The 14,920-nt window shown below is 24.2% G+C and overlaps 1 protein-coding gene across 1 annotated transcript in view; it reads right to left on the bottom strand.

Moving 5' to 3' along the window:
• LOC126894548 (FMRFamide receptor) overlaps window positions 1-9,483 on the bottom strand; it is an 80,968-nt gene extending 71,485 nt beyond the window's left edge. Inside the window, exon 1 of the mRNA XM_050665634.1 lies at window positions 9,211-9,483. The gene's annotated coding sequence lies outside the window, so the exon portion shown is untranslated. The remainder of the gene's footprint in view (window positions 1-9,210) is intronic.
• Window positions 9,484-14,920: the final 5,437 nt, after the last annotated feature.

Genomic DNA, 14,920 nt, shown 5'->3' with positions numbered 1-14,920 from the left:
AGTATCTCATTGGATATAAATTTATGATGCCTTCTTTTTCGGGAGAAGATTTTCCCAAACATTTACATCTTAATGTCTGGGTATTTTATTCACCAATAATGTGATATGATTTCCTGCATAGTGATGAATTTGTCACTCCAATTTTTCAAAGAATTTAGTGTTAATAATGGTAATATTGTTCTCGAAATACGTATCCATGATTTTTTAGCAATCTTGCGGCTTTTTGAATTAAATATTTTTATATTTTTATTTTAAAATTAATATTTTATATATGTTTATAATATTAAATGATATTAACTACGAGTTATTAATTATTACTATATAATCCTATTTGACTAAAAAAAAATGAAAAGTTAAATTACTTTAAAATTTAATTATAAACTAAAATCCAAAACATTTTTTTGGTTCTTAGCCATACTGTTAAGTAAATACATCAGCTTTAAAAAAAAAATCATGTTGTATTTTATAATTTATAAAATAATTAAATTTTATTACTTAGAATATATTTAAAGTTTTAGAAAAAAGTTGTGAGTTTACAGAAAATTTTTTAAAATTATAAAAATTTAATGAAATTATTTTTTTTTAACAATACGACTATATTCTTTTATAATTAAGTTGCATAATGATGCAAAATTGTTGTTATAAGATTATAAACTTTAAGTGCTTTAAACGAGTGAAGAAAAGTGTAAACGTGTTACTCAAAAGTTTTAAACAGTGAACAAAATCAAGCACACCCCTGCAAGCCTTAATTTTTTTATTTTTTCTTGAAACTTTTATTTATACATAAACAAACATATATAACGAGTTTTTACAAATTATAAAATCATTACGTAGTTTACACTAGCACTTAGTGGTAAATTTTTATTTATTAAAAATACTTTTCTGAAAACTTTTATTTTATTTTATAGAGATATATTCATAACTGGATAAAACAAAAATAAGATTTTTTATTTCATAAAGTGGTTTACTTAGCAATGAAATAAAACGATGTTGAATTTTTATACAAATAGTTATATTAACAACTACTTATTTTTCGTAGCTATATTATCTTATATTATTACCTATTAAATTAATAAATTGTTCAATTTTTAATGTTACTCATAAGAAAAACTGTATTTGTTTAGGTAATATTACATTTAACTTGGTATATTAACATTAAAGTTAGGGAATATATTTTTCAAAATATTTGAGTTTTCCCAGTTGAATTACTTTATATGGTTTATAGAATACAATAATAGATATCTTTTTTATTGTATGTATCTTCTTCAAACTTTATTCTCATGACTATTATTTTTTCAGTGGTGTCAGTAAAGGATACCTTATGATAAAATTGAATCCCCAAAACCTATTACTCACATAAACTTTTTCCTTTTTAGTAATTATAACAATAACTCTTTAATGGACATTTTTTGTTTTATTGAAATAAATTTTTTCTATATAGTGAATAATAAATATTTTTGTTTTATATCTGAAACACCAATAGAGATTTCAAAAAATAAATTCGGAGGAAATATAGGGACACAATCAAGAAGATTATAGTAAGAACTCCACGTACACTTAAATAAGTTCTTTGTATACACATGATTTACCAAATTTCGTTGATCATAAATATTTATTTATTTTCTTTTTTTAAGTCATTATTCATTTAAAACGTTTTTAATCTCTAATTTTGTATTTCGGAAACTGTATTAATCATCCTTGATTGATAAAAAAAATTAATATCCTCCTTAACCCGTTTTATAAATCTTCAAAACGTTTAAGATCAGTGGTTCTACTAAGTAAGTAATACTGTAAAAGCTCATTATAATTGATTAATATGAGATGTATAATAAGGGGTGGTGGGTGGTAAAAAAGATAAAATACATTTTCTCATTTTCTGGTTTCACTTAGTTGCCTGTATAGTGAACGGATATACCCAAAAACTTTTGCCGAGATAAAAATCCACTTTTTTACGATTATTGCACTCTAAAATTACAAATTATACTACAGCTCTACAGTTGTTTTACAATTACTTATTTTTAGAAGCACAAAATACAAAATCATCAAAAAATCTAAATAATACTGTTACAACTTGTATTTGGTGAATATTTAAGTAGATTACCAACCTTAAACGCGATTAGTTTACTGACATTTATTTGCATTAAATACTTCTGTAAATCATAAATCTTTTGCAGCTTATTTCCGCAATCGTATGTAAGTAATATGTATAATTTAGTATGTTCAATAGTATGTTACAACTATTGAAAACAGAAGACTTAAAGTACTATACAAATTTATTTTGTGAAATTCTATTTTAGTTTACATAATAATGGAGCCCAAATAAGATGTATAATATATTAGGTAAAGAACAGTTGTGTTTGCTGAACGATTGTTCTAAGAAAAGATACGGCCATATTTTTTCTTTAGCTATGGATTAACGAATCGTCTTGAGTTTATAATCGCTTAAGATTTCCTTTTTATAGTAGACAGCAATTGTTCTTAATGAGTTGCTATTTGTTAAAAATTTAATTGTTTCTTCGAAGAGGCAGTGGGAACTTATAAAGATAAGTAGGATTGTAATGACTTAAGCTAATTAAAATTTACCGTAGAAAATAAATATATATTGAAGCAAGATAATCAGCGAGTACTGTGAATCTTAAACAATTTATCTTTCATAAATAATGTTGGGTTTTACATTGATTGTTTATAAAATGTGTTTGATTTAAAACATAATTGATTATTTATTTCATCTATATATCAATGAAACCTTGTCCTAATCTCAAACAAAATAAACGATACACTCATACGAAAAGTCCATTTCTTCAGTAATAACCTTTTAGCTTATGAGGATAAGTTTTTTCTTTTTTTGTTTTGTATAAATAATTCAATTTAGTAATAAACTTATATTTATTTGGTGTAAGTTAAAATAAATAATGATTTTCAATTAAAATTTAGCTTCGCATATTCAATAACATTTAATTTATTTTAATATAATGTATGTCTATATCAAAAAAGTATATATATATATATACTTTATATATTTAAATTTTATACTGCATACATCATTATTTGGAAAAAATAATTCCCAGAAAAATATATTCTTTCTAATCATTTCAAGAAAAAAGTAAAACATAAATATATAAATAAACAAACAAAAACCTTTTTAGCTAAACTATATTTTAAAAGAAATAGTTATCATAAGTTCTACTTATTTTCCAGTTTGAGTTCTAACTTTTTTCTCTAAATGTTTTAGAAAAGATTCTTTCTCATAAGTATTCTTATAGTGAAGAACGGAAAATAAATGAGAATTATGCTACAGTGAAATATTTTTTATGTTGCCCTAGATAAGGAAAACATGATGATAGACATAAGACTGTTTATTTAAACATATTTTGACAACAAGACACTTTATGGCTCCACTCAATGAATAAATAGGTCGATGTATTTCTTGATAACAGTAGTTGTATAATCAATTTTGGCTACTCATAAGGTATCACTTATGATTTGTAACAGTCAGTAGAGTTATGAGGGGTATATGTAGGTTATACGATATGCAGCTATATGAAATGTACGCTCATATAATACTAAGTCATACAATTAATTCGTTTTTGTTTCTTTATTTTGAGGTACATGAACATACTAAGTTCATATACCTTTAAACGAAAAAAAAATAAATAAAAAATTAAGCAAGGTGGTTTGCGAATGTTAAAAGTTTTAATTAAAAAGTACTTTATTAAACCACCAGGCCATAAAATTGCATAGATCTTATTTAGTTTTTAGTGAACGTAAATAACTCTAAATAATTAAATCAAATCCAAACAAATTTGAATAGTAAATTAAAGAAAAATGTTTAACTCACTTTTATTGTATTGTAATAATTAGTTTTAAATACACTAGTGTTAATTATAAATACTTTGAAAAATCAATTGTTTTTCGATCTACTAAAAATATATATTTTGTTAATGCTATTTCGCATTCTTAAAATTGTTAATAATTTTTTTGTTATTATATTATATTATTAATTATTTAATAATAATATTTTCATTGAAATCATATAATTTAAACTCTAAATTTTAATAAAGATTTGTTATTTCATAAAGTCTTAACTTTTATTTACTCAATTTTAAAGACTAATCAACGAGCAATAATTTAATTAATAGTTAAGAATAGTAGAAGAATATTAGGAAAATTAATATTACTGTTTTATTTTATATTCAAAACGCTATTACAGAGATAACATTTTCAATTTATTACACTTGACTCTCTTTACTAACCATCAGTTTTCGGATCGTTGGGATCAAATAATCCCTCGTGCTCATTATGACGCCAGAAAAATTTAAATTAAAAACATATTACAGAGATTGTTAACCCATAGATCGCATTGTTAAGTAAAAACACTCACTTAATTTAAAATATTTTATACCTCTTTGAGCAAATTACAACATTTTATTTTATTTTTTTTTAATAGAATACTTTTATCTGTATATTCTCATTTCATCAAACGAGTTGCACAAAATTTATAAAGATTCTTTACTATTTTTCGATCTAAAATTATCTTTATCAACTGTTTTATCTAAGCATTTATGTTAGCCTATTTGTTCACTATGTGTTTATATGTCCAAAGTTCAGTCTCAGCGACCGGAAATTGGCCAGCTATTTCAGCTTTTGTTTGTATAGTAACCTTTGCCAAAATAAATGAAAATATTTAGAGAGTGTAAAATTGGTTCTGAAATTGTTTTCGATGAAAAATCATACTTTTACACATAATGTAAATACCAGAAAAAATATCTATGTAAGATTTTTAAATTCTTATTAAAATATTAATTACATTTATTCAAGAATGTTATATTAAATCTTTGAAGCCTTGAAATTGTTCTTGATAATACTAATTTACTATTTCAAGATGTAAAATTTTTTATATTTAAAAATTTTGTGTTTAAATATATAGTTTCTATAATTTACATTAACACCGAATAAAACATTGTCATATATGTATTGACATATTAAAAAATAATTGAATTTCAGTGATGTTTGTCACATTTTTTTTTTTGTATTCATATACGACATGGAAACTTTTAAGTGACCAATTTTTTTAATAAAACTTTATTTGCGAGACCTTTATCAATTTTGAAAAATTGAAATTAGACAGTAAACTTCATTTAATTTGAAAAAAAACAAAACACAGTGGGGTCGCGGCATAGTGGAGACATTGCATAGTTGGGTCCAGTATAGATTTAATCTGACAGTGATTAAAATCACTATCATAAGAAACGCTTCGATGAAAATCTGTAGATAGTGTTTAATTTTAAAAAATTGATGGATAATTGCAAAATCAACATCAACTTTTATTAAAATAAAATACAAAACCCATAATTATCATACAAAAATTGTATATTTTTCAATATGGTAGCCATTTGCGTATAGAAGATAGATCGTCGGGACAAATTTTTTTTTTTCATTTTGTAGTACATAAAATAAGCTTTAATTTTATATATGTTTAAAGGACGCAGTATTTCCGGAACATTTTCAAAAATTAAGTTGAAAAAGTTATTTTTTGTAAAAAAGTTACTATTTTAAATCCCCCCAGTGAGCAGAATAAGTGTTAGATTTTCAAAAAAAATTATATCAAATGAAAGGGAAATATCTAAGGTTTCAATACAAAAAAATATTATTTTTATTTGTTCATTTTTGAAAAAGTTATGGCAGTTTTAAGTACAAAAAACATCCCGATAAAATGTAACTTTTATCGCAAACATTACATTTTTTTTTAAATTTTCGACAGCCATTTAAGCATAGAAGATAAGATGTCGGGACAAATTTTTTTTTTTCATTTGATAGTATATAACATAACCTTTGATTTGATATATGTTTAAAGGACGCAGTATTTCCGGAACATTTTCAAAAGTTCAGTTGAAAAAGATCTATGTTTTTTACAATATTTTAAGTTTTGAACGCCCCCTATATAAGGGGAAATTGTCCAATTTTAATAAAAAGTATGTCAAATGAAAGATGTACTTATAATGTATTTAGAAAAAAAAAATTTGTGCTGATATATACATTTTTCAAAAAGTTATAGCATTTTTAAGTTGAAAATTTAAAATCGAAAATCGAAAATTTTAACACAAAAATAGTGTTTTTTTAACTACGGCAGCCGTTTAAATGTAGAAAAAAAAGTGTCGGGATAAATTTTTTTTTTTCATTTTGTAGTACATAAAATAAACTTTAATTTGATATATGTTTAAAGGACGCAGTCTTTCCGGAACATTTTCAAAAATTAAGTTGAAAAAATTAATTTTTGTAAAAAAGTTGCCATTTTAAATCCCCCCCAATGAGCAGGTTAAGTGATAGATTTTCAAAAAAATGATATCAAATGAAAGGTAAATATCTAAGGTTTTAGTATAAAAAAAAATTATGTTGATTTGTTGATTTTTCAAAAAGTTATGGAAGTTTTAAGAAAAAAAAGTGAAAAAATTTCGAAAATTAGCGATTTTTAAATTTGTAATTTTTTTGGATATTTCCCCCATTTGCGGGGAACGAGGGAATTTTTTTCAATTTTTAAGGGTAATGTCTTCAACTAGATACGATTTGTGATCTTTTGACGTATTTTTGAAAGAAATCGGTCCAGTGAGAGCTGAGAAAAAGTGGCAACAGACATAAAAAAAAAAAACACATCATAGTAAAATTAATACCTTCTCCGCTTCGCATCGAAGCTAAAATAATGATAAAACGATTTTAAAACAAATTTTGAAAAAATGTTAAATAATAAGTAATAAAATAATATAATTAATTTTTTTTTTTGATAAAATTATTTGGAATTTATCAATAAAATAAAATAAAGTTACAAGTGAGTTGATCTCATAAATGTATCTTAAGGTAATATAATTACATAGACTTCTTATATGGAAAGAATAATATTAATCATAATTAACATTTCCAATTTATGAAATAAAAACAAAAACATAATAATAGTAGACAATCCGGATAATAATTTTGAAATATTAATAATCTCTCAATATAAATTTATAATAATACTAAATTATTATAAATTTAATATTAATATAAAATGATCAAATCAGTCGAATAATAATAATTAGATTTTAATGTTTTCACAATAGCGGGAAAATATAAGGTAAGAAACATATTAAAATAAATGATTTCAAAAAATATATCATATAATTTTTGAATAATGTTTAACTTAAATTTTTTTATTATTAGTAATATTTTTTTTATTCAATTAATTAATTTAAATATTGGACATTTATAAATGTTACTATTCATAAAAACTCAATTTGTCGTTACTGTAATAGTTTAAAATAATATTTCTAAATATTTTAAAATATTGTGTTAACATTTTGATAATATTATTATATTATATTGATTGTAATAAATAAGAAATATCTTTAATTTCTATATTACAGGATGATTTTTTTACTATCGAAACATAAGAATATTGGCTAAATAATTTTGTGGTAAAGGTACTACAATGTTTAAGAACCTCATGAGAACTATTTGGAGATATTTTCACAATGTTTTCATTTAGAATTAAATTTTTTTATAATATTTTGAGAATAATAAACTGTTAGCTAGGAAAAACTGCAATAGTTTATAAAAACTATAAAAAATATAATATAGTTTAAAAAGGTTAATCAATTATTTTTTTTTTTTTTTTTTTTGGTGTGAAATCATCAATCGACAGATGTTTGTCGAGTTTTATGTTATAAAGTATATTAAAAATAAGAGACTTTCTTAGAGGTGGTTATTGTATAATAAATGGTGTGATTTAAAAATGCTGGCCCCAGTATTTTTGTGAATAAAAATTTATTCATAAAAATGTACTAAATGACATTCTATTTTATTGTTTCTATTTAATAAAAAACATTTTTTTATTTATTTCTAAAATATATACATTTATAATCTGTATACATGATAATATAATAATTAATTTTGTTGTATAATATATGCATAATAAATAGTAAACTAGATTATTATAAACCATGCATCAAGTTTATTGTAAGTAAAATAATTTCTCTAGAGTAGATTTTAGGATTAGCTTACTAAAGTTAAATGGAAATCTATCATTTTTTTTACTATTAAACAGTAAATAGATTAAATAAAATATGAACAGGTCAACAATCAGTTTTGTATAATTAATTTATAGATTAGCGTTTAAAGATTGAGAAATAGTGAAGACTGGAATAGTGTTCATGCTCTATTTTTACTATGTATATATAGAGTGATTTGTAAAATCACACTATATAAAAAATATAGCTAATGTAAATATAATGTGTAAATTAGGTCTTTTGCTTCATAAAAATTTTAACCATGAACAGTCCATTTTGTAATAATAATTTCGAAGCATTTTACTTTACACGATGGACAAGTTATACAATTGAAGATAGTAAATCGTCGAGTAATGTAATTTATATTTTTGATATTTTTAAAGTCCTGCTCTCAATTTTTGACATGTCGTTTTGTCATTTTTCAACAGGATTTTTTTTTATTGTAAGTTTTTTTTGAATAATATGAACACCATTGGTAATATTATTTTATCAGAATAAAAATACATCGGGTATGAAATATTTTAGATCATAATCGGATTTTATTTTTAAAATATTCTTTAATATTTCTGAAATTCGTATTAAAAGTTTGTTCTATGACACATGGATTTTTATTATTATTATTATTATTATTATTATTAGTTTATTCATTACATTTATGTAAATTTTATGTAACGGTACTTATGTAAATATTTATATTTCAAGTGAATTAATGTACGTTTAATATTTTATTTTAGTATATATAAAATGTTAATCAATGTTTTATTATAAATATGATGAGTTAACTATAGTAACTCCGTAATAACTTTTGAAATGTTAGCTAACGTAAAAATTATAATAAATAAACTTCTTTTTTAAGTTAATTATAAAATTTTCTCTTAAATATTAAAAATTAATAATTATAATATTTTTATTTGAAAACAAATTCAAAGATTTTGAGTTTAATTTTAATGTAAAGATTATTTGACTTAATCAATTTACAAAAAGAATAAAGAGAAAGATTTTACTTTCAATAATTATTTAATTATATTGTTTTCAATTTTAAATACTAAACTAGCCTAATAAAAAATATTTATTAGTTACACTTTTATATGAATTAAACTATTATTGACTTAACAGATCAATTTATAAAATGTATGTTGAATGAAAAAAAAAAAAGATTTTAAAAACTTACTTCATTGAAACTTTAAGCATTGATTCATCACTTGATATTTTCAAAACTGCATAAATAAGAATTTAAATATAGTATTATTATCACTTATCGAATTTGTACAGCACGTGATCGATGAAAAACAATAATATGCCAAACTCGCGTTTTAAAGTTAACGCGCGCTTTTTTATTGAATACACAAAATGTGATAGTTGATGTGTTAAACGTGTACTACAGTCGGCGAGCAAATAACATTTTCAAAAGACAGCCCGATCATACTAAAGGCACCCGAGTACTTCCCTCAACGCATGCGTCTTACAATAGACAACCACGAGAATTGGTACAAACCTCATAGGATTCGTGTCATATTTTATTCTTCTACGATATTACTTATTTGAGCAAGTTTGAAATTTATTGTTTCAATTAATTTGATTTGAATAACTTTATTATACGACTATTCAAATAAAACTACTTATAATATGTGACATACAATTGTGTACCGTATTAGAAAATTAATAATAATTTTCACTGGAAATTCATTTTTATTTTATACTAAGAAAAATGTTTAAATTAATAATTTTAGGTTATGAACTTATGAACTCAAAATCATGTATTCTTAACGTGCTCATTGGCGGAGATTTAAGAAAATTTGGGGGGGGGGCTAAATTGATTTTTCCTCACTATATATATATTTTTATATAAAAATTCATAGAATTTTCTAAAAACATTAAAGATTACTACAACTTTTAAGAGGGCTAAGCCTTTTTAAGCCTCTTTTCCTGATTCCCGTCAATAAACATGCTTATGTAATAAATAAATAAAGTAAATAAATGTATTTCTTTATTGCGATACAATAGATAGTAAAGATGATATTATGAATATGATTATGACGTTATAATGTACTCCGGATATTGTATAAGTACATATCATGTCCTTGAATTAATAATATTACTATACATTGATGTAATATGATATAGCGTATTAATTTAATATATTCTATGCTTAGGAATATTAATACAATTAGCAAGATCTACTATTGAGCGCTCGAGTCACCAGTAAAATGATTATACCTTCACTGTTTTGGGATGAAGAGAATATTTATGTCTCTGTAAATAATATTGGAAGAGATGTAACAATTTCAGGGTGAGTTAAATTTACCAAAAGAGATACTTTAAACGATGAAACTGATACGGTTCAAAGCATTACAGTCTTACTAGCATTATAGTAAGTTTCGTTATTTTGGTATATTTCCGGTTAATAATGGTTATTAACAGCACTATCATTGTCAAATATGTACTTTGTGTGTAAAACATATTATTTTCTATTGTATCTGAAGTGAAACACATGTAAAATATTTGTATTCATTTAAGTCACAAATGTTATGTTTAATTTTGTATTTATAACTGTTTTTTAAGTTTTATCAATATTTAAGTAAAATTACTATAAAAACTATCTAAATTTGATAATTCTGGCTAATTTCAAAATTAAGAATGTAGACATTATTCAGTATATAGATTAAAATTTTGAAATTTGTTCTAGTTAAACTTTGAAGATATATCTTAATGCAAAATTGACTAATTTTGAGTTATAAATACAATTTTTATATTTATTGGAATAACTTTTGACTACTGTCATTAATCTATTACATCACACGACCTACGTCGCAATAATGTAGTCGACGGTTTTGGTTTTGATGGTAAAGTTCCGTGAGTAGTTCATTATTGATGGACAACAACAGATAATTTTTTGAAGAAGAAACCGAGGAGACTAACACATTTAATAATAATCTTCGCGTAATATCGCGGCACTTTCGCTGGCATCGGCGGCGCGGTTTTCAACATGGTCCTCGAACATCAATAAGTTAGCTGGTGCGGTTTCGGTTTGTCGTGTCCGGTCGGCCGATACGACCGGAGCCAGTGGAGTACACTCTTGACGCCGTCACTTCGATAATGTGAAAATAACTCGATGTACATTTGCGGCGGGTCATCGTCGGCCGTGCAGTACTTGATGGACTTTGCGTTGCGGTGTATGGCACGCGGTGTTTGTCACTTAAACTACCTCATACCCATAGTAAGGCGATGGCTGACAAAGATGGCGTGTCATAAAATGAACTTTGAGATCTGCGATATTTCTTTTTACCTGGTCTAACATCCATTCGTTTTTTCATTCATCGTGCCTGATAAATTAATTTTGAAAATTAAAGCAACCAATAATTTATCAAATAAAGTATAATGATTTTGAAAATAAATGTTTATACGTGATTAAAAGTATGAGTTGATTCTAAAAAGTAATTAACAACTGATAAAATCTACTTACTGTACAGATTTTTAAGTAACGCCTAAGCGCAGGGCCCCATTATAATTAATCAATTAGAATAGAAAGCACCAGCTTCCGAGATCACGCTAAGGATCGCTTAACTACCCCGATCTGACTATAATAAGCCATTTTCTTCCATCAAAACCAGTTCTGTCGGTAATTTTAAAATACACAAAATCTGTGACGCTCTAATCAAGATTTCACTCTCTGGGACTTGGTAGTTCTTTCAATTAATTTGGACTTAAAATATTTATCAATTTAAAAACCATTATTCCTTTTCCTATTTTTTTTTTGCACTTGGAGTATTTTTCTTCAAAAAATTAAATGACACTCAGAAATTTTAAAGTGAATTTTGTTTTAGTGAATCTTTTAATTTAAGTTAATTTGTTCATTATATAATAATGTTTTATTTATTGAGTTATTTATTTTTCTTATTGTGGAAATACATTTCAAATAATATTATAAACATTAAACGTTTTTTAATTATTTTATTTTAATAATAAGTCTAATCTAACTTTAAATTTTATTAAATAGTAAAGTGTTTGTGAACTTTTCTTATTGGGTAGCTAGTCTCATTACTAATATCTTTGTTTTAACAAAAATCGCGCCGGCAGACAGACTTCAAGAGCACAATTTTCTAGTTTAAACTGAGATTTAAATTAACATAATAATAATCTTATTAGACTAAGGGTATTGCAATTCTATACTTATTGGGTAGCTAGTCTCATCGCTAATGTCTTTGTTTTAACAAACATCGCGCTGGCAGACAGAGTAAAGATTGCAACTAGATATTATTCTAGAATTAGGTGTATTAGGTTAGAATATATTTGTAAGCCTATGCGCACTGGGTAGCTAGTCTCGTCGCTAAAGTCTTTGTTTTAATGAACATCGCGCCGACAGGCAACACAGAGAAACTTATATTTACCCGTAAGTATTCTACCCATTCATGGTATGTTTAATTTTTGTGCCGCATCCTTTCAAGACGTTAGCGCCGGGACACTTTGGGCCACCACAATACCGCCTTGATAAAATTTTTACATAGATATAAATATTTCTGAATCTTGTATTGGCCAGAGAATGATTTAAGAAATTTTGGTATTATAAAATAAAATATACTCTCTCTCTCAAAAAAAAAACTTATTCAACAAAAGTAAAAAATTTAATAAAGAAAATTTTTTAATTATACTTTTAATAAAAATAATGAGAGTTTAGAATCTTTTACAAGTAAAATCAGTCATGATTTTGTGTAATTAAAACTTATTATATAAAATTTGAATCTTTTTCGTAAGTATTTATATTGTCTATATGACGTGTAGTTTAAACCGTATACGAAGTGCATATTATACCAAAATCAATGTTGGATTACTTAGAATATAATTGTGTATCATAGGACATAAGGTAAGTGCAATTTAACCTATATTTTCAAACGTCCAACAATCTATTGCGTAATAAACCTTTAAGAAAAATTATATAATTTTAAGGGATATTTAACATAATTTATTAATTAATACTATTCAACCCCGAGATATCGATATTTACCCATTCATTAATTTTATCCCTTTTATCCATTTATTACCACACTACCTTTACATTAATATTTTTCTATCCTTTTAACCTATTTCTTTAGTTTTATTATACTTTTATTTTAATTATTTTTTTGGTTTATTACATATATAATTAAATATCTATTAAAACTATAAAATACAGTATGAAATTAATATTTAGTAATTTAAATTTGTAATTTTTACAGAGAATACAGAAAAATAAATAAAGTAGTTATTATTTTTAAAGCGAACGTGTATAAAAATTAAAGGGCACGGTACAAAACTTTTCAGAAGATAATTTGTGGTTAATTGTGAATGAATGGTCTACAAGAAATTTTCATCAGAGTCAAAAATGTACGTCTCTAAGCCCATTTTTCGTGTTGATTTCAAATTTGCAATTAGATTTTTCCCATCGTCGCTAATTATTGATCTTATTAATAATTAGCTTAAAGCGATTATTAATTTATAAAAAAATAACCAAAAAATATAGGTTAAAATGAAATTCAGCAACACAACAGCCAACACATTCGTAGGTGAAACTAAGTAGAGTACATTTTTGAATATCAGTTTATTTTAAAATACAATAGAATAAAGTTTATTCAAAATAACGGAATATAGTTCTGGATATTTTAATTGCAACAACAAGAGTTATATAGAAATAATTTCTAAAAATTCTATTTCAATGAATTATTACAATAAAAATTTTAAAAAATTAGCGATTTTAACAAAATGTTGGGTTTTTCTAATAAATTTTATGTTTATCATAATTATACAAGTTCCTGATCACATATCAGTCTAAAAAATGCAATTAATTTGGATATAAATAATTAAAGAAAAATGTTGACGTTTTTTTACAGTAGCATTTTTGAGATATTTGCCTAAATTGCTTGAATTAAAGAATTTTTTTCAATATTTGGTGATTATAAGTTCAACATAATTAAAATCGTGTTTTTTGACGTATTGGTCATTAAAATCGTTTAAGTGAGAGCTAAGAAAATTAATAGGTAGACACAAAAACGATATAGTATAATATTTAAATATGAATAAGAAATTATTTTTAATAAGTTATGGCGATTTTTAGAAAATAATTTTAGAATTCATAATTTTTTAGAGTATTTACGGAGAACGAAGGAATTTTTTCAATAATGGTAATGTCTTCAAATAGATACGATTTGTGATCTTTTGACGTATCGTTGAGAAAAATCGGTTTAGTGAGAGCTAAGAAAAAGTAATAAAAGACGCAAAAAAATACACATCATGATAAAATTAATAACTTCTCAGCTTCGCATCGAATCTATAATGTGATCAATATTAAATTATAGTAAAATCTTAGTAAGTGTATTACCCCATATTTCTTCATTACTTTCATATATTTATTTTTTTTATTAGGCAATTAGAATTACTTAAATATATCATGTTTTTTTTTTATTCATATTCATTGACGTCATTAAAAGGTTCTGCTTATGCCAAAGAAAATGAAAAAAACTACATAGTTAAGCGCGACGGAATCAAATCCCAGCCCTTACACGCTAAGGTACAACCCATTATTTATTGGGTAATAGTATACAGGTTGGCCCACCACTCACTGACAACTTAAATAACTTTTGATCCAGTTAATATTTTTAGTTGATTTTTTTTTTAAATAATAGTTATACGTGAGGTCTATAGCTATATCTCAATAATTAATTTTTTTACATTTTATTAAAAATATTAATTATTTTTAATTTTTAAATAAAATGTAAAAAAAATATCTAAGATAGCTATTTTGTAGAGTAAAATTTAAGAAAAATTTTAGTAAAAAAATATCTTATTAATATTCAGTAGTAAATATTCTGTAGCGTTTTGAAGTTTGTGAAAATTTGAATTTTTATGTA

Source organism: Daktulosphaira vitifoliae, unplaced genomic scaffold (assembly GCF_025091365.1).
Source record: "Daktulosphaira vitifoliae isolate Bord-2020 unplaced genomic scaffold, ASM2509136v1 Scaffold_1, whole genome shotgun sequence".
In the NCBI taxonomy this organism is placed as follows: domain Eukaryota; kingdom Metazoa; phylum Arthropoda; class Insecta; order Hemiptera; family Phylloxeridae; genus Daktulosphaira; species Daktulosphaira vitifoliae.
This window is presented reverse-complemented; position numbering and strand designations above follow the sequence as displayed.